A 21,745-nucleotide genomic window follows, 5' to 3' on the forward strand; every position below is an offset into this window, starting at 1 on the left:
GTTTACCCTGTTCCATGTGAAAACCATTGTTGGTTGTTTACAGCAAACAGAGGGGATTACAGTTGTTTTTGCCGCTGCTTACTATACTTATGGGCTTGACTTGAATGTGGATAATTAAACAGATTTTTCATTGTTTGCCCAGCCACAGTCAAGGTTAAAGTTCCCTGCATGGGGAAAAAAATGTTCTCTCTCTCTATGCATGGACTGTATCCAGCTAAGGCTTTCCCACCTGTCTACACTATCCCCTTGTCATTTTATTTCCATGCCTGAACAAAGAACAATAACATTAAAAATGGTGAGTGCACCAAACCATGACAGGACCTACTGTACAAACTTGTCTGCTCATGCCAGATTTGTCATGTTTATCTGTTGTGTCAGACACTCTTTCTGGCACTTTGTGTTGCCCTTTACCATATTTGAGTGTTAATACCACAGTAGTGGAAACTAATGGTGCCCAAAATATAGCAGACCTCTACACTCTGCTAAGCTTCTTTTAATTAAAGGTCCAGTTAGTGTATGTAATATTGCACTTTCATTTCTCCTCAATGCTCTTTTTTTATTGTCTGTTTCCTCCAGTGAGGGGACTGGCTAGTGATGCCAGGCCAGGGTTGTTTCCGTGGTAATGAGCTGTCAAGGATATAAAGAAGGCTGTTCTTTTTTCTTTGCATATCTCCTCCTTCCAAATAGGGACTGTAGACGGGAGAGTTAGTCTGGCAGCAGCATCTGTGGAGAGCACGCCCTCGGGATTCTAGTGTCACAGATGCAGTTTAAGAACCATGTGAATGGAGAGGCTCTTACTGACTGCAGGCTGTGGGACTGGCGTGATTAGACCTTTAGATGTTGTCTGCTGAATGATAACTGGGTTCTGAGGTGCTCAGAAAGATGGGTCTAAAGGACTGATTTAATTTGCCAAGCTCTAATGACAAAAATAAATTCTCCAATCAGTCTCTGCTCTTTTGGGTTTGCTGATATGTTTCCCTTTGATTGTGTAACTACTAATTGTCTCTTTCATCATGCATTTCAGCATGCCTCAGAGCAGCGCACTTGTTCACCAGTAACATGCACAGTTATTAAGGCTAGCTGGAGATGAAATTTAATTATTTTAGTCATCCTTCTTTCTGTCACACTGCTCCGGTGTTACACTCATAGACACTGCTTTCTATGTTTCTGTTGGAATATTGTCGAGTCTTGCAGCTGATGTGAAAATGTGACTTAAATCATACTTGAGATATAGATATTTTTGATCCACTGTGTTACATCTGTAAAATACTTGGGACTGATGTAAAAATCATGTACAGATATGATGTAACATTAACATCAACTGCAGACTCATGATTTGCCTTAATTAGTAGCGTGACCGCCTCCTGTCACTCAAGCATGAACTACACTCTTAAAGCTGAGATAAAATTTAAATTCTACAATGTATTCCTCCCACCACTGCTATAGTGCAACTGGTCTCGTATAACCAGGTTAACTGAAAGAAGTGGCTGAGGAAGTAAGTCATTGAAACAGAAAGCATTACTAGCATCATCATTATAGTCTGTTGAGTGAAGGGAAGTGGAACAGATGTCAGATTGGCTAAGCTGTTTGACTAATACCAGTGATAGAATTCTTCATAGTCACAGAGCGAGTATGAATTTAACTTTTTCCAAGGGAGACATTTTTTTTTTAATTTAATTATGCGAGACCTTCATCATTATTTTTTTCCTGCTTCAAACTTTCAGTTTTCAACAGTTTCCATCTGTTTTGTTACTGCTCTAAATATTGACTGCTACCCTTTTCTCGGTGTTGACTTCACTGCGTGATTGACAGGTAATTAATTAGTGAGTTTAGAGAGTGGCGCTTTGTTGAACTGTGTCCAGTGCTGAGCAATACAGGGAGCATTACAAAAGAAGCTGGTCCATTTCACTGATTTTTTTTTTCCACAATAGAAATAAGGAAGAAGTATAGATATAAGTGCGCATTGCAGCTGCAGTACACAACAAGCTGGGCTGGTTAAAAAAAGAATGCGGACGGTATTAGTGGCTGTATTACAGGTGAGTTTTTACAAATTAACTGAGAATTGGCAGTAATACTGTATTTGTTGCAGACACACATTTTGCTGATATAACTGTAGCTTTAGGCAGATTGCATAACATATAACAGCTTGTTGGCATCATCAAATTAACCAGTCACCCTTGTATTCCCAGCCTCAGACACATGGTGATCTTATTTTGACATTCATGGGGTTGTTTTGCTGAATGTATTTGGTGCACCTGATGCATAGGCTTGTAGGTTTTGGGGGTTTATTTATCCGTGTTAACCACAAACAATCTTTCCATCTGGTTCCATTTTAAGTTGTCATATCAAGGCTGCTCTTTAGTTCATCTGTTTTTCAAGTGGATTTTATAGCTATAGGTACAGTATATGAGGCAGTCCTTTGCACTGAATGCTTCATTTTATATCTTTATTTAACAACCATGGCCATTTTCATTTTATGTGGAGTGTTTTTCAATCCTTATAGCCTGCATGATTGTATTTACACCTAATAAATACCCCTATTATCCTGGTATCTAGACAGCTTTGAGAAATGATTGAATATTATAGCGGTTATGAAGAAAATAATACGTTCATGTTAACCTGCTGTGCTATTGAACGTCCACACTAAAAATGAGATCACACACAATTGAATAAAACAAACGGAGAAAATACAAATATGTGAAAATATATTCAAAATCTAGGACTCTTGACACTGTGATGATCAGCACTGGTGGAAAAATATGGAAAGTGCTCCTCCTGCTCATCTCACTGTGTCAGGCTGTAGTGGAAATCAAATTAATTTTCCACCCGGGATTGCCATATCACTAGGCAGACAAGAATGATGTATTGCACTTGATATTCATTTTCCATCATCTTTGGCAATCTTTGCACTTTTTGGCAGGCTAATAGAGGTCTTTTAAGTGCAGGGACATCATCCATTTCAAATTCAAGATAACCACTTGTGTTACATAATGACAATCTACGTGACTGCAGGGATGTTTCCTCTTTGGAGAACCCCACTTTTAGTGTTTACAAGCCAGTCTAAGATGGGTATCTGCAGAAAATGATGATTTACATTTGTAATAAAATTATACTAATAACCCCAATATTGTGTTTGACACGGTGCCGTTGCCTTCAAAGTAATTAGCATTTAAGGGGTTAATTCAAGCATAAAATATAAGTATTAGTCTGGATTTATCTCCATCTGACGGTAAAAACTGAGTGTCTGATGTAGACAAGTGCACATACTTCATTGTACTTGACAATCCAATCCATCAGTCAACGCAGACAGGATGTGCATAAAGCCTGCCTTTTGATGAAGCATAATTAGATTTTCTGTTGTGAAAAGTGTGATAAAGTTTATGTCACTTTGTGATTTTCTTATAATTATGCTGGAATGCACAAGTCTGTTGATGTGACAGCAGTAGCATGGGTGGGATGGTGATGACAATGTGCAAAATCAAATCATGATGTGGGCCTTAAAAAATCATGTAAGAGATCATGAGCAGTTTGTTCCATTAAAGCTGCAGCTGTCAATTCTGTGTCAACCCCCCCCCCCCCACACACACACACACACACACACATACGTATATATATATCATAAATGCACAGAGCGTAAAACACTTTATCTGACATAATGGTACAGAATATTCGTATGCAATAGGAACAGAATGAAAAGGAGGATAACTCTCCTCCAAATAAATTGGCAAATACTGTATCCAAAAGTCATTTTACGCCTTTTCAGATAATATATTGCTCTAAGGTAGTATAAGCAGAGGTGATACCAGGACAAAATAAACAGATGGTCTCCTAACGGATATAACCTCTAGAGAGGCAGTGACAGACATATCCCCAACAGTTAGAGCACGCGGCCTTACACTGTGCAAATTCACATAATGCCTGCCCTGATATGATACTCCCATGGGGAGGATATGTAAAAACATGCTCATACCAGCGTTAGGCTTGATTGACTTTTTGTTGTAATGCTGCTTGGTTCTGTGTTTGTAGGAAGCCATGTAATCAGGAGGAAAACAAAAGGAGAGGATTAGTGCGAGGTTGGTGTGCGTGTGTGTGTGTGTATATATTTATTTAAGGATAGGAAGATTTTTTTTCTCTTTCAGGCTGTATCACTGGTTATATAATAGCCAGGGAGATGAGGTGAGTGTGACGCCTTTCAGCAATAGACACATTTTTAATTGTCTGTGCCAATTTCCATTTAGTAATATGACACAGAATTTCTCCATGAGTCATGTACATGTATACACTATAGTTTGATCAATGCTATACCAGCATAATGTCCATTTACCCGACACAAGAGGTAGCTGTAAGTCCTTATTATTGTTTGGACAGTGCATAATAAGTAAAAACTCAATTGCTGTGGAGCTGTCATTAAAAACTGACACTAACACAGATAATGATGTAGATGAAAGCACGACTCATGTCTCTAAAAAAATATTTCCTCCATTCCTCTCTTTTTGCATCTTTACCTTGGATCTTTCCTCGCACGTCAGTGGAAGTGATCAAGATGCAAGGAAAATAAATAAGTGAGGAAATAATTAAGGGAAGTGGGATGTATGTGTAATCATCTTGACTAGCTAATTGTCGTTAGAGTTTGATTCTCTATCTATGTGTGGAAAACCAAACAATGTGTGATCTTATTTGAATCAAGTGTTCTGTGTGTGAAGTGAGGATTCAAGTGAAGGTTTGAATGGTGCATGCTTATTCCAGCTGAATTTGGCAACTGCCAAGTGTGACTATATGACACATTAGAGTGAAGCAGGAATATTTAGAAACGTATCTGCATATTCAGTCAGCCTTGCCTCAAGAAAAGTGACAGCAAGACATTCAGCAGGTGTTAGATGATGATCTTTGTGTACTCTACCTGGCCCTGCTCAAGTGTGCCTCTTTGTGCTGCTCACCTGCTTCCCAAAGCCTCAAACGCGTTACGTAAGCTTGGCCTACTTCCTCTGTTACTGTTGGATCCCAAGTGACAATATGAATTATGACAATCACCAGTCAAATATTCAGTCTTCAGATGATCAGGCCTCTAGCAGGCAATTTAGGTTTGGCATGCCTCAGCTTTTACTTGTTACATCAGTATTAAGCAGTTAAAGTCTTTGTGGTTAAAATTCCCCTTTAAATCAGTATCTGTAAATGAGTCACTATTTGCATATTAATTAGATTTTAACATTTTATCTGGTTCCAGCACTTGCAAATATTTCATTAAGGAGAGATAATCTATGACAAATGAGTTCTACAGGGTATGCCAAACTGCATGTAAAAAAGTTTGTTAAAAAAGACGTGCATTTGGAGAATCAGTTATACAGGTTTAGGAACTGACAACTGTACATTTTTGTTTAAAGCAGAAGTAAGTGATATATTTGTGTTAATATAAGTCTTAAATAGTTATATCTTCCGACAGCAATCACTTACATAGAGTGTTTGGACCGAAACACGGGTCTCTCAGTCACTCTGCTCTGCTCTGAGCCGAAGAGAAAACATTTATCGTATCCTACAGTTTTTATCCAATGAGGAGAGAGAACGGCATGCAGGGCTGTGTGTGCAGCCAAGGAACGCCGTGAATGTGGTGACGTAGCGACGAGGACTGTTATGGTGCGTTCAAGGAAACTCGTATTTTTCCGACCGTGAAGTGGTACCAGTTCGATCTGGTACGAGTTCACCGGTCGGAAGTTATGAGTGGCCGTTATAGTGACTTTCACCGGTAAAACAGGTCGGAAAAACACGAGTGGGTTGCCTGAAACGCTACAAAGTCGTAAGTTGTGACTTGAAGCTGTAATTTACGATTTCAAAAGCCTGCCTGGAACGCAGCATTAGCGAAAACGACCGGACCACTTACTTCTGCTTTAAGGTAGCTTAGACTACATGGGCAAGTAAAGCAAGTTACTGAACCACCTTCCATTCATCACGCTACAGGGGGAAAATGCAGTAGAGATGAGTTCACATGAAAATGGAAAGTGGCTAGAGGTTGAATGGATCATACAAGACATCTCTTAGTGGCTCTGTATGAAAGTTTGCTTTATGGCCGGAAACCACAGAGAGGACAAACAAATCCTGCTTATCTGATCTGATTGTTTGCTGTGTGTGTATATGGATTGTTCCACAGCACTGCCACCAATTACTTACAGGCTTGTTAGCTGGCACCACAGCTGTTATGCTCACCTCCCCTCCAGACATAGTGGGATGCTCGTAGCTTCAACAGAAATGCAGGCTATTATCTGCTGTTATGTTATCAGACATTCACTGGTATGCTTGTAGGCTAAGACCCTGAAGGATGTTTCTGCTGTTAGCTGAACAGTTAGTTTAACTGAAAGTGATAAGGAAATTGTTTTACGTATAGTTGTATTAATGTTATTTGTGTTAGTGTGTATAGTTGTATTAATGTTATTTGTGTTAGTTGTGTCTGTGTGTATCCTTCTATTGGATTGGTCGTGGCGGTGCTGGCAGTTGTACTGTTTTTTTTGTTGTGTTTTTGTAAAGATTTTATTTAGTTAGTTGGCTGACTGTATTCCAGCCGACAGCTCAATCATGGCCCCAGTGTTCGAGCAAACAACACAACTGTTTAAGAGACTAAAATATCCATCTGTATTAGTCAGTTCGCCATAATCTTACAATTGTGACACATTTTTTGTCTTACACAGACTTCATTACAGATAATTCCTCCATCTCCTCATAACATCCGATACTGATGACATTGAACTGTTTAACATGTGAGAGGAAACAGCGTTTATTATATTCTATGATCATTATAAGTGTAATATTGCCAGTAAGTGAAATCTTTGCTGACATGAATGATGGGATTTATGAATGATGTGTAGCGTATGTTTTGTGGTTTCATTTATATATAGTATTTATAAAAAAGAGTGAAACATTTCTATTGCATGTATTGATGGCTAACACAAAATTTCCTTAGTGGAACAGAATAGATTTAAGCCTTTGCTGCACATGCACTGTTGTCATTGTTCAGTTACACAAAGACTTGGCCATTTAATGCTACTTTATACTTAAACTCTAATATCTTTCAGAGGGACGTATTGTACTCCCTGCACTACTACATTTATTTGACAGCTTTAGTTAATGGTTACTTTGAATATGAAGATTTTACACAAGCTTTTATAACTCAAAACATTATTCAAGATTAAACCAGTGGTTTTAGCCTTTGTGGCCTCTGATACTGTATCTTATATTAAATGTGTAGTCTTTGTAACATTTCATATGTGTATATACTGTAACTCCACCACATGATATTCTTTCTGTATAAATGATTTCATTTCAATTGCAGCAATAACATTTGCACTTACAGCACTTAAGTGACTTTGTGAGAGGCTATTGTGTTGTCTTCATTGTGACACATATGGACAGTGGAGAATATTATGATGAAAGGGTATCAAACAGAGAACTGACAATGGCATGGTTTCCCAGGTTACCATACTAAAACTATAACACTACAACTAACAAAAAATGTAGACTACGCCAGTGGTGTATTGCTGCTGCTTAAAAAATTATGGTTTTCTTCAGAACGTCTCATCTAACACAATAACAACCACAACAACAACACAGTAGGAAGGATTCTCTTTTGTAATCTCTTTTGGCAGAGGTGATACTGAAGAAGTGCATGATAGTGCTGACCAATAGATATATGTTATACATAAATATGTTCTTTCATCATCATTGTGACATTAACTTGTGCAATAAATACATAGCAAAAGACGAATGCTGGAGCAACTGAAAAAAAACACTAACTCTACAGCCTCTTTCTCACACTCTCTTTTTTGGGAGACGAGGGGAAAAAACGTACTGTACTAACAGGAGCTGAGAACTATACAGTTATAGCTTTGTGAATGTCATCACAACCTTTGTGAGGAAAAACAGCAACTATAATGTGCAACATCACACGTTTGTCCTACAAACTTTACACATGTATGTATACAAGCTACATTTTCAACTTCTCCATCCACCGCAGTGGAGCACAGTGAGCTAATGTTAGATAATAATGAAGTGTTATCAACAATTTATGAGCAAGTTGACTTTCTGTTGACTGCAGCTTCACTTGCCAGAAACTTCTGTAAACATGTAACCACAGCCTGAGACAGCGGCTGCCTCCTCTCAGCACCTACAGCAGAGGGAGGAGGTTGGAGGAGATGACCAGTAGTGACCTTTGTCTGTACTCTTCATTCAGCTGCACTCAGCAAATGTGTACACTTCAATATTTGTTTATTTATCACAAGTCGTATTGTGATAACAATATTGAAATGTGTTACTAGACATTCTCAAATTTACTCATAGTGGCCCTCATTTATCAAACTTGCGCAGGATCTGGTGTAGATTCTGGTGTAAATATCAGTGTACGCCAAGTGTCACGTGTGATTTACTAAAAGTGTGTACGCTGCTGATTTCGGCGTAGAACCGGCGTGGTGGTGATAAATCCGGCGGCTGAAAACGAGCGTCATTTAAATGTCACGCCCCGATATATTCCTGCTTTAGAGGCGTCGCCCTGCCCCTTTTACGACATGGAGACACGGAAGACGGCCAAGAAGAGGGACTTTACTGGCGTTACCGCGTTGAACAGGGAGAGGGCGGCAACATTAAATATCTGGACATTGATAGATTGATAGTTTTGTGATTGATAAGCGTCATCGCCGTGGATGGAGGCTGCAGACGCACGTGTCACCGACCACGTCAGGAAACCCAGCGATCTAATGAAATGCTCCTGCAGTTTACTAAACACAAGTGACTGAGGAGAAATCACAGGCATATTACTGCTGCGAACGCGACTTTATGACCATCAGCACCGCATGGTTCGGCTGATGGAGGGATGTGAAACACCGGCCCGATGTCCCGCTGACAGGTCCCGCTGACTGGGGAAAAAAAAAAAAACACTCCGCCGCGGAGATCAGCTGCACCTGGACAGGTAGCGGAGCCCCCCCTCACCCCCCCTCCCCCCTCCGGTGTCCGGCAGAGAGAGAGACTGAGGAGCCGTCCGGTCATGCTCTGGTGCAGGAGATGTTGGAAGTTTGTGTGTGTGATCTACAATAACAGGTCTGTCTGTCATTGACTGTTTCTGTTTACACAGCTGATTAACGAGCATCTGTCACGTCGTGGTTTTTAATTCATCTCAGTTGCTCAAAATAAAAGTCGAGTTAAATTTTCAACACGGACTTGGTTGTAGCGTTTCTCTTTTTTGGCTACTTTTTAACTTTTTATCAATATAAACAACAACAACATGTGATCCACATCGCTGCGTTATTAGACTATGGTTTAATAATCATTCTGACACAGCAGCACTCCTTCCTGCATGTTCTACGCTGGTTCCAAATGTGCGTACACCTGGTCAGAGCTGGCGTGAGATTTGTGCGTACCGTACACTCACGCTCAGATTAATAAATGCCGATCCTTGCGGTGAATTTGGTGTACACCCATTTTTTTGGTGTACGCAAGTTTCATAAATGAGGGCCACTGTGATGGAAAACCAAAAGAGTTGAGTTGAGATAGCCAAGGCATGAGGTGGAGGTAACTGCCAACAGGTCCAAATTCCAAAAACTGAAAACAAATTTGCATATAATAACATAGCTTTTTCTTCTTTCCTCTTCTATTTATCATCCCACTCGGATAAATCTGAGGGTCGTTTTCCTGTGTATAAAAATGTTCAAAATGCTCCAACTTCAGCAGCTCGACAGGAACATGACACACACTGGAGTAATGATGGTCTACTGATGTGTATTCAAGTATTCAAACCTTTTTCACTTTAGCAATTTCTTTGATATACAAAATTGTTCAATTTCATTTCTTCCTTTCATGAATCTGTGTTCTGTTAAAGTGACCATCAGGTGCAAGACTCATCCTCCTGATTGCTCAGTTTGGCCAATGGCCAACTTGAGAGTTGTTCCAAACTTCTTTCATTGAAGAATTATTATAGAGCAGAAATTTTAGCCTTTTCCCGGATCTCTGCTGGTAGTTTACCCCATGTCTGTTTTGTTTTTTTGCTTTGATGTACTGTACATTGTCATCTTTGAGACCTTAAATAGACAGAAGGAGGAGCCTAAATTTCAAGGCCTTAGCAATAAGGCTTGAATAATGATGCCAGTGTAATATGTCGATTTCAGAAGTGACATAAACTGTAAAGGGGTCTGAATACTTTCTAAACACAGTGTATATAATAATGACTCTGAGGGACGGAACAAGTACTTATACTTTATTAGTTTACTGAAGCCTTTTTATGCATGACCTTACTTGTATTTTAACACTGTTGTTTAGGTATTTATTATAAAATAAAATAACTCTGCCACCACCACCACCACCACTGTCTTACTATTCAAACACATATCTCTGTCTGTATTCAAAAGCTATTATAACATAATTATCTGTTATAGGCTATAGTTAGCTAGCTATTATGAATGGCATTTCAGTGCACAAAACTGCATTCAACTTATGATGTATAACGATGCTTTCTTGATCACCTCTTTTCTCCATTTCTGTCCTTGGTCACTTAAATGTTCATAATTACAGTATTCATTATGAAATATTCCATCCCTTCAGCTGATCCCATTGAGCATTTGCCATCACTCAGTTGATAGTACATGTTGCACATGGACTGATGATACCTCTCCATTCTCGTCCTTCAGTTCACATTGTGCATAGAATAAGTGCAGAGTTTATTCTATCATGTTGTCAACTTGTCACTGACAGGGTGCAATATGCATATTATTCTAATTAAAATACTGTTTTTGTTGATAACGTTCCTGTAACGATGATTAATAAAATTATGTTAGTGGCATTCTTGCAGCCCCCCTGACATTCTGCACTCCATGCATCCGCCTATGTTGCGTTTGCTACAAGGCGGCCCTGCCCAGTTGTCTTTCAACTAGGAATCATTAGATTAAATTACCACATAACCATCTGGTGTGTGAATTAAATGCTTGTGCTGGAGTGATCTCATCAGCGATGACAGCTAACCAAAAGATGGCACATGCCCTTCAAAGCAGCAGGGTTCATTCAGAGTCAACAAACTTAACACTTTTAATTATAGTTAAATACCTGAAATTAGAAAACACTGGTAATTTACTTGTCAGCTCTCGGATTTAATGAGGTGCATATTGCAAAATCGGAAAAAACAAACAAATAGAAACCACCAACTGTTACTATGTTCATGGAGATCATTTGAGTCATGTAAGCCATGTAATAGATAATATTAATTGAACCATCCTTACTTCAGTATGATTGACTCATAGCAGAAGTGTAAAATAGGCACACATTCAGGTACCTCAAAACTAATAAAACAAAGGGAGTTGAAGATTGATTCTCTGTCAAAATCCCAAAAGAGAGGGCTTCTATAATTGCCATCTAAAGATAACAGTGATTATGATTTCTTTTTTCCCTATAATCAAGCAGTGAAGGAGGGCAGGCAGGGAGAAAGACACTGAACCAGTGAAGAAGGAAAACTACTACTTTCAACCACAAAGGAACTAAAGTACAAAGGAGCACCAAAACAGATTAATGAAGATCATGCACTTGCATGAATGTGAGCATGTTATATTTCAATTCCACAGTTTCAAAAACAGTCACTTATCAATCAGTCTTCCTCAGTTTTGTTGCTGAGCATGTCCACTCCTTCATGGCCACATTGTACCATCTTCTTACGGCTTCTTCAAACATAATAATGCACCATGTCACAAAGCAAAAGTTATCTTACACTGGAACATTAAATTGAGTTGAGCAAACTTTCATAGCGTATTAATTGTACAGCTCACATATCTGCAGAAAAGATGTGAAGAAATTATATTGAAATGGTGCAGAATCTGAAAGAAATGACTACAGCGTCTTCTAACAACAGGCCCTATGCAGTGTGGTGTTGCTAATAAACTGCTCAGTGCAAGCAGGATTGGCCAGTTCTGAAATGTGTCTCTGAAAGACAGGATTGTTTTATTCTCTAGTTCCTTGCTGAGTTTCTTCAAATGACAGAATGTGTCACTGAAAAAAAACAAACATTGGCTGCAAATGCATGATTCATCTTAAGCAACACATCCAGTAACTGTCAACTGTGAAAGCTGATTACTGACAGAACAATCAAGTATGTTCATAACAAAATTTAATGGACATCAAAATTCTGCAACCAACAGTGAGTTTTGACAGAGTGAGGATGGACTGTGAGTGTAATCTTTGTGCTATTTAATTTGCAGGTTTGAGTTGCTGTAGAATTTATAACTATAGATGGAGCAAGTCATAGTATTTCTTTGCCAGCTGCGCAGTGCAATTTTGCAGGCCGTCCCACCCCCTACCACGCAAACTGTAGTTGAAAGCAGTGGCAAATCCATTGGATTTGACCTTGAAGTATCACCCTGTTACATCCCACGATTTACAGTATGTAGTGGCAGACTCAGCGCTCCCTCATTTGTTTCTGTCAGATCACTGGAGACTGTCAATAAGACATGATCCTGTTGTGCAAGGGAAGCTTCACCTGCACTAGTGCTGCCTGTAAACTTCCGGCAGAGAGCGAGTGCAACTGTTACACTATTATTGCTTACTTTGACTCTGTTAATTTAAGGGTAAGATTATAAAGTTGGAAATAAAGACGAGATGTAAAGAGTTGAGAGAATGGGCAAAGGAAGTGCAGGATTAGGAGCATAGTTGTGAACACAAAGAGAGCTGGAGGACAGGAATAAATGAGAGGAACAGAGAACACAAAAGGAAAGGAGAGGATGGAGGAGAGAATTACAAGAGAGAAAAGCAAAGAGGAAAGATATGAGGTGAAAAATAGGAAACAAAAGACAGAAAAGAGGAGGAATTGAAAAAAAAGGTTAAGGAGCAGAATATTACAGCAGAGGAGGATTGGAGAGAAGTGGAGACAAACAAGCAAGTGTCATTTACAAAAAGGAAAAAGTAGAGAATGGGAATAAACCAGAAGTGAATAGATTTGTGGGAGAATGTCAAGGGGACTAAGAAGAGGATGAGAAAAATACTAACAATGGAGGAACAAAAGTTAAAACCCTACATAGCAAGAAACAGTAAGTCAGTAAGATAACATAATCATATGTAATTATTGGAAACAAGTGTCTCTGAGGAAGATTATTGTCTGATGTTCTTTAGCCAAGCATTGCAGAAAATTGCATTTTCTTTCCATTGAAACATTGTCAGGACACAGGTGATACAACTGTCAGCTCACATGCTGTGCAAAAATTTCCAGATGTAATTTATGTCTCCATGATGTTATAAACAATAACGCTCAGTTGGAATGCCACTGTTGTCTTTATTACCTCCACTAAGGAAGTCATGTTTCACTCTTGTCTGTTTGTTGGGTTTATTTGGCAGCAGGACTGATTTGCACTACGCTTGGTGCAGTGCCAGCAAAAAAACAATTAAATTTTGGTGCCGATCCTTAACGTTGTGAGATTGGGCATTTTTTTGGCCTTACGCCAATTTCTTAGGAAATAACTTATGAATCTGCATGTTAATAAACAGACACTGAGCCATTGTTATTCTGCTTGTTATTTTTCTTACTGTAGAAGCCCTTATCCTCTGGAGTATAAGATTTCTATGAGATTGTCCATTTGGCCAGACATAAAAGATGATCATATATCAACAATCTCTGTTGCTAAAACGCCAGACCATGGTCTCCCACTGTGTGGATCAGTGAATCATATAATCTGTCTGAGTATATTTACTGTAGGTCCTGGAAGTACCAGTGAAGAAGACTTGTAGCCGAAACATTTGTACTGTCTTTATTCCCTCTTTTATAATGAAAACATGTCAAAAGCATTTGGAGCATTTGGACCACTTCGGTGAGTCCATTTAATGAGACAATTTCTTCCACTTTTGTGACAGTAGGTTTGGTTAGAAGCTTGCAGCTGAAAATAGCTGACACGGAGAGGCGGTTGAACACGATGCAGGTCCTTCTGCAGGATGGAGGAGCTTACTTTGTCTCCTCTCATCATTTCACCGCTAAAAGCTTCTCAGTTCTAGTAAGGACTGAAAATAAAAATTATGATTAAAAATTATGTTTATCATTTCTGTATACGTTGATAATTAAGGCATCACTTTTAAAGTACTTGTGCATCATGTTTGATGTGTTATATGCAGCAAAATGCCCTACAAACCTATAAAACCTTGGTTGGACTCTGTTATCAGATTTCATCAGCCCTGAATTGGCCACTCTCCTGTGTCTCAACACACCAGCTCCTGTGTCTCTCCTGGTTGGAAATTCTTAATTATGGGTTTGTGAGGTGCAGAAAGGAAGCATAAAGTACCCACTACTCTGTCTTCTCTAAAGCTGTGGGCTATGTCTGCTGGTTGAATTAATGATTGGGCTCACGCATGCAAACAAATCAGGCTCACCCAAAGGGTACACTGACCTGTCAGCTGGAATAATGACTGGAGCGTAGCAGATCACTAATGAGAACAGTAAACAGTCGATTGTTCAATAGTATGGCCAGAAGATAAAAGAAGTTATGCTACAGCCTGATTAGACTCTAATACAGAATTAACATGGTGAGGAACATCAGGTTAAGACTATTACAGAAAAACTGTTTACATTGTGAAAAAGCATGGAGCTAACAATCCAGTGTGTCATGTAGAAAAAGAAGAAAAATGAAACACAAGAACACTGCAGCAAAACAATTAGAAATGGTTAATGACCGGTTGAAAACCATTCACACTCCCGACAAGCTGGTATTTGAAACATTGTACATGCACAGAACAACATAACAAAGGCTGACACAACAGTGTCTGATTTTTCTTTTCAGCTGCGGTGCCCGTGTGCTGGTGTCCATGACGATGCAACCCCGGCCTGTATTCATGCAGAACAGCTTCAAATTAAATAACCTTAGAATCATTATAGATAGGATTATTCATGTTCGTCTTTTGTGTCCTAATTTAGAGCGTTTGATATGTGACCCAGACGGTCTGTGTCGTCCTCCAGATACCTCGCTCCTCTCCTCGCTTGTGACCATATCACCCTCTCTCTCTCTCTCCTGTCCTCCTTGCTGTTCTCTTGCTTCTCTCTCCTCCCTCACCTGCACTTTTTTCTTTTTTCTTTACTTTAGCAATAGGCAACAATGCACCAGCAACTCTAATTACTTCATTCTTTTTAGGCATTTGTACCCTTAATCCTAAAACTTATCATTAGTTTAAAAGATTAACTAGTTTGCATCCATAATTAGTTTTACCAACCTTTACCCCTCCATTATAAACTTCCTCCTTTATCTCTCTTACCAACCAGTTTAAGAGACTCATCTGAAAAGGAGATATAATTTAACTAATCACAAGTCACTAGCTCTGCTATAATTACTTACCAGAGGATTTTAATAATTGATGCACAGGTATTAATGACAAGATGCTATTTGACATAAATACCATGGATATAAACAAAATTGAGGCTTTCTTGACCTTTTCCAGCTGTTGAGGAAACAACATATGACTTTTATTGTTCTTGAGAAGCTGCAGCGTATAGCAACTGACACACTGCAGCCCATACAGTACTTTACACTTACTGCCACATTGACAGCTCACTGCAAAGCTTTTCCTCTGTACCTCTTGCATTCACCGCTTCACTGTCATTTTTCGTCCGCTCGCTTGTTGCGCACTGCTCTATTCCCCAAAGGAGCTACACTGCTCTGATGTTACCTTTTACATAGATGTCCTTTGAAGAATGACGACTAGGTCCGGAAGGATTTACAGTTTTTCTCCATTGGTTCGGCTCATTTCTTGAAACCGAAATTATATTCTTTTTTTTCTTTTTTTTAAAGTATATTTTTTTGGCTTTTCATGCCTTTATTAGATAGGACAGTTCAGAGTGTGACAGGAAATGGGAGGCAGAGAGGGGGGGAATGACACGCAGGACAGGGCCGTCCCACGCGGGACTCGAACCGGGGCCGCCTGCAGCGAGGACTATAACCTCTACACATGGGGCGGCCCCGAAATTACATTCTTAAAACAAAATGGACAGACCTCCAAACCACTTGGCAGTTGTTCACAACAGAATTGAATTTCTCATTCATTTCATCAAATTGCAAATGTCTCAGTACATCTTTGCAAATGATTAAGTACAGGTAGCCTGCAGTTAGCACAATTTCCAAGTGAATAGATCTTGTTGATCTAAACTGATGTTGATTTCTCCATCTACAGTAATGGTTGCTCTCTCCAGAATATGTCAGCATCATTTCATTGTATAAGTCATCACATGCACAATAGTCTGTTTAATTGTCAAAATTTGTCAAGAACATAATATGAATACCATATATTTATTTACAGCACTGTAGGCTACAATTTTCCTCCTTTTGTTTATGTGTTACAGTATATTACGCTGTATACATTTTCTTTACTCTGATGTATGGAAGTTATTTTCTGTGTGTGAAAAAAATGGTTACCTTTCCTTGGCAGCATGAGTGTTCATGTGTGATGTCAAACTATAATGCACTATAGTCAGTCAAAACAGTCCCAAGATAATGTTGAGTGTTGCTGTGCTCCACAAGTGAGGATCTCAAGTAGCCCATAGATTACTGTAATGTGAGTGAATTTTTTGTGGCAGCGATCAATCTAGCAGTGGTGCTGCATGGCTGCTGAGTGGATGTAGGAGAAACGCTGCACAATGAAAACAAACACAGACAAAGGAGAATATTGAAATTAAGATTAATGAGGTATTAATCAAATTATGAAGGTTACTCTTTGACAATTCATATAATTAGAAACAAACAAACAAAATAAAAAATAAAAGAACTTTATCCAGTCAACCAGTCAAATGAAAGAGCCCATGCAAGTGTTTACATGGTCGAGTACTTTCACCTCTAACGAGAGGGAGAGAGGGAGACAAACAGGGACACAATTTGCACATGGGTATTTACTTGATTTGTTCCAACCGCAAAAGCCTATTTATCTTTTTTGGGATCACCACATGCAACCACTCTACCAATTTATTTCTTGGGCATGACTCATATATGGTATATGCCTTGCACTTTACACCATCATTAACTTCAAAATAGCTGGTAACATCCTGGCTGTGTGATCCTTTAATATAGGACTCATGTTATCTCAATTCCAGGAAATGTAAATGCTTTTCTGATTATACTGCAACACTCAGCATCAGTGTTAGACCAAACCACTGCATAGAAATAGTTTGCGTGTGTGCCTTAATTTGTTATATCCCTGTGTATGGCTAATATAATTGTTTACTGACACTTTTTTCCCCCCATGTTCTCTCTTTTCCTTCCAGTGTTAAGTGGCTTATTTACTGTGCCATGTGCACGTTGTCCCTGTGCACACTCCCCGATGGGCTGTTGAGGGTTTGCACAGCCATGTAGGCATGGAGTCACATTGGCTCCTTCTTTTCATCTGACAGTGACAAGCTTGACTGGGAGAGCCCAATCCACATGGAACCTCATGGCACAGTGTTCAAACCTTAAGATCCCAGTCTGTTCAGCCAGTAAGAGTCACAAGTGCAGTGAAGAGAATGTGATCCCCAGCTCGTCCTTCCACCTGTGCACTCTGCCAATTATGTTCGGTGCTGTGTGTTCAAGTCGGAGGTGATTCTGCTGGAGACTCGACTAAGGAATCTGCAATAGTTGGTGAGTTAGATTATTTTTGTTAACTTGTTTGTTGCAAGTGCTTGTGGTAATATATAATAAGAATGATATCTATGTAATATCTTAAACAAACTACCTACTGTATGTACAATTTGGAACCATTATTTCACATCACACTACACATCCTTTTCCTTCAGGGTCATATACTATATACATGGCTTTTGAGAAAAATGTCCCATCAACTATTGGATTTCCATTCATACAACATGTTAACATGTTAGCATACTAAAATAACATGGCAAACAGGGTAAACATCACACCTGCTAAACATCAGTATATGAAATCATTGTTGTCGTGACTACGTTAGCATCTGGATATTTCATTTACCACAAAGCACCATTGTACCTTCGTGTAGCCATGTGTAGTCATTAGCATAGCAGTAGACGTGTAGCAGGTTTAGTTTCGGGGATAACACGCAATAAAGTACTGCAGGTCAGATTCAAACCCGCAGCTGCAGCAATTAAGACTAAACCTACTGTACTGTATGTGGTACTAAGTCTACCAGGTGCTGCTTCTTTGCGTCACTGCAAAGCAAAAAACATAGTATTTGTTAAGGCTACAGATAAGCACAACTGCATAGGCTACATCAGATTTTCCTGTTACGACGATGACGACGTGCAGTTTTAGATACGCCTCGTGCATGTCTGGAAAAATAATTGAGTGTCGAAAACAGTGTTTTCTTCAGTGGAACTTGGAATATTTATTGAAGAGAAGACACTCGTGGAACTGAAAGCTTGTATTCATCTAGCAAGATAAAAGGTGTATGTGAGGAACTGTCTTATGTTGTCAATTCAACAACAAAAAAATCAGTAAGTTAAAAAAAAAAGTAAAGCAAATGTGTGAGACTTTTGGTAAAACTTGTTTTGTGTTTCCCGTTAGATAAATCATAATATAGGGAACTATTTCATAAGTACTACCGGAATAGAGTTGCTGTGAAAGAGGAAGAAAAGACAGGAAAAATAAGTAGGAGGGACCTGCGGAAAACACAAAGGTAAAGTCATCTAAAATATATCAGCTTGTTGCACTGCTGCTCTTTTGTTTTGTGTTGCTGTGCTGAACAGAGAGTTCCTCCTGACTATAGTCTTTCCCTGCATGTGTGCCCAATACAGCAGTGTCACAGATGTTACACCTGCATTTCCCTGATGTATGATGTCAGACACAGTTTCCTCTCTCCCAGTGGTTGGTCTGCATTAATAAATAACACACAGGGTCTATTTGTAAGAATTTCCTTTCCCTCCTCCTGTATTTTGAGACTGTTTATGGAAATACCTAAATGTACATATTGCATGAGACCAAACATGCAATTTTCTGTGGTGCTGCCTTTTCTCAGTTTCACCAGTGCTAAACCCCAGTGGCCCTTGAATTAGCTGCATAGCTCTTAAAATGGACCACAAATCCTTAGTAAATATTTTCATTGGCTTGATTTCACACCCCCAGGATATTACCAGCAATAAGCATTGACTATTGAATATTACACTGAGGTCAAATCTTACACAGACTTGTACTGACTATGAATATGCACCAAATATATAAATGCTTTGTGCAAAAAACATTTTGCAATACCTTCCTAATTGTATATCAGATCAACCATAAAGGCTGTGGAAGATGTTAGTGAACATAATACTTTCAGTTTAAAGAACTCAGAGCACATGTAATGATGTGGTAGGAAAATATTAGCATATGTTGAATGAATGGTGAATACTGTGGTGAAAGAAGAATTATATCATCATAAAAAAAACAAATGATTTGAAGTGATTCAAGCATTCAGTTGGCAGGTGTGATTCAATCGTATTTTAAATCGTGTTGTGCTTAAGAGGGATACCCAGGGCTGTGTTGAATAGGCATATAGTGTATGTGAGACTCTTAAAGAAAGGTTCTCATTTTATCAGTCCTTATGAGACTGGTCCTTTTAGGCAAACCTTGCTGCTCTTTCATGCCGTGCTCATATCACCATGGCAACACACCAGCCCCTGCAGGCGTCTGCCAAATTGACAGTGTAAAACAGAGCGCACACATCCACCCATTCATCCAACCCCCTCTCTTTCGCTCGCACAAAGACGCCAGTTATATAGTTAATTAGTTTATGTATACGCATCACTCTCATTTATCAGCTGGTATGAATTGCCTCATGTTGGCAATAAAATCAATGATTGTTCCCTTTTTAAGGGTTAATTTGTTGAAATTCAGGAGAAGTAAATTGCAAAAGGTGCTGCTGACCAAAACCCTTACAGGTTGAGATAGAATCAGGCGTAGGAGCAGGATCACAGTGTAGGAGGATTTAATAGACCCTTACCTGCAGGGTATACAGGCATTTTCAGCAATTGAGCTGTGATGTTAGTAAGCTGTTAGGAAGCTGGAGATGACACACACTGTGACAGTTCACCACTGTCTCTCTACATAAAGACCATCCATGTACTTTCAGAACACAGCATGCATCACTGGATACGCTGTTTAGCATTGCAAATCAATTATTTTTGACTTTTGTGTTTAGATGAAAGAACAGAAAACCAAATGTGGATAATTGACATGACTAACATACACAATTGCATACAGAAATACAAAACATACATCTGGAAATGTACTTTTGGATAGTGTTCAGTGAACAGCAAATGAACTGTGCAAGTTTGTTTGAAGATTTCCAATTTCAAATCTGTTAACTGCGTAGTGAACGCCTGCAGTCTGCAAGGTTTTTTTTTTTTTTTTTTTTTCTTTAGCAGATACTCCCAAAGGACTGTAGAATGCAGAGATGCTCTGAGGCTATCTGTTATGCACATGTCAGTCTCGACTTGTTTTTGGGGTAGCAAAAGTAAATACTTCCAATTAAGATATTTTAGATGACTAAAGATTTTATATCATAGATACAAGACGGAGTAAATGATGTTAATGTTTTTTATACTAACAGTGTTAAAAAATCACATTTAATAACTAAAAATGAAAGCAAATGTAATGAAATGGAAAAATATTGAATCTGACAAATTAATATATAATGCAAAGTTATGAGGTATTTTTCTCTGATCTAATCTGATATCTTCACTGTACACTGAAACAATTCAAATTTGAAATACTAAATAAACTCCCTACACAAGATAATATTGGTTAAACATGGCAAAATTAGGCTTCATGCACATTTTGTACATTATACACATTTTAATTATTCAATGATTTCAGGTTTTTCAATGAATATTAAGTAATCAATTAATTATCAACAATCTGTTCCATTGGATGACAACAGTCACCCAGATAGATGTCAAACCGATATTGCTCACAATGAACTAGTCGTAGTGTATGCTACGTACATACATATGAGATGATTTCCAAATATATGGGCCCTGCTGTGCTAAAGATTGAAATGATCTATGCTCATTAACAGTCCCCAGTGCAGTCTAATTAGCATGTAATAGGACACCAAATCCAGCACAGGAGGCTTGTTATTTAAGGATAAAGCTCATCTCTCATTTGAATGCATTTTTCATAAGCTGCTCTAATTAAGCTTCATTAGCATTATTAATTAAACATGAAAAGCTTCTCATTTCCTCTGTATCATGGCGTCTACTTCAAAACAGCACATAGTGACAGTTCTCATGGTAATGGAAATCTCCATCAAGATATCTAATGCCTCACAACATGATGTTGTTCCATTCTAGAAAAATTGAGAAGAAAACAAAATGTCCTGGTTCATTGTATAAGCAAGTTAAAGATGAATCTTTTCTCATGTTATTCAAAATAACCACCTGTGTGAACCCGGTGTCCAATTTGACCCTTTAAAACATCCTGTTACAAAGTGACACAATAGGTGGTTGAGGAGTCCAACAATGGATTACAAAAGACCACTGCTCACAAAACTGCTGATCTGTATCCCCTAGGTTCACACAGGATAGCTCTGAAAGACACAATTATTCATTCTCAGCTAAAAGCTGAAGTACCATCATCCGTTCAAAGAGAAGCCTCTTGAAACCATCTTAATTCTGTGTCTCTGTCGCCCGTGAATCATGTAGAGTTACAGTTGTAGAGTCCATCTGGCATTCTGGCAAAAGCTGGCCTTGGCTCCAGTGAGAGTTTTTTTAAACAAAAAAATATATAATATGATTCATTTTCACATCACTATCTCTGTAATATACAATGCAAACTAGCCTTTTCAA

The 21,745-nt window shown here is 38.8% G+C and overlaps 1 long non-coding RNA gene across 1 annotated transcript in view; it reads left to right on the plus strand.

Annotated features, from left to right (window-relative positions):
- LOC146974348 (uncharacterized) overlaps positions 1-17,527 on the plus strand; it is a 79,989-nt gene extending 62,462 nt beyond the window's left edge. Inside the window, exon 3 of the long non-coding RNA XR_015037544.1 lies at positions 17,237-17,527. This is a non-coding gene — a long non-coding RNA (uncharacterized LOC146974348). The remainder of the gene's footprint in view (positions 1-17,236) is intronic.
- Positions 17,528-21,745: the final 4,218 nt, after the last annotated feature.

This window comes from Trachurus japonicus, chromosome 14 (genome assembly GCF_045865225.1).
Source record: "Trachurus japonicus isolate A0001 chromosome 14, Traja_1.0".
Taxonomy (NCBI): Eukaryota; Metazoa; Chordata; class Actinopteri; order Carangiformes; family Carangidae; genus Trachurus; species Trachurus japonicus.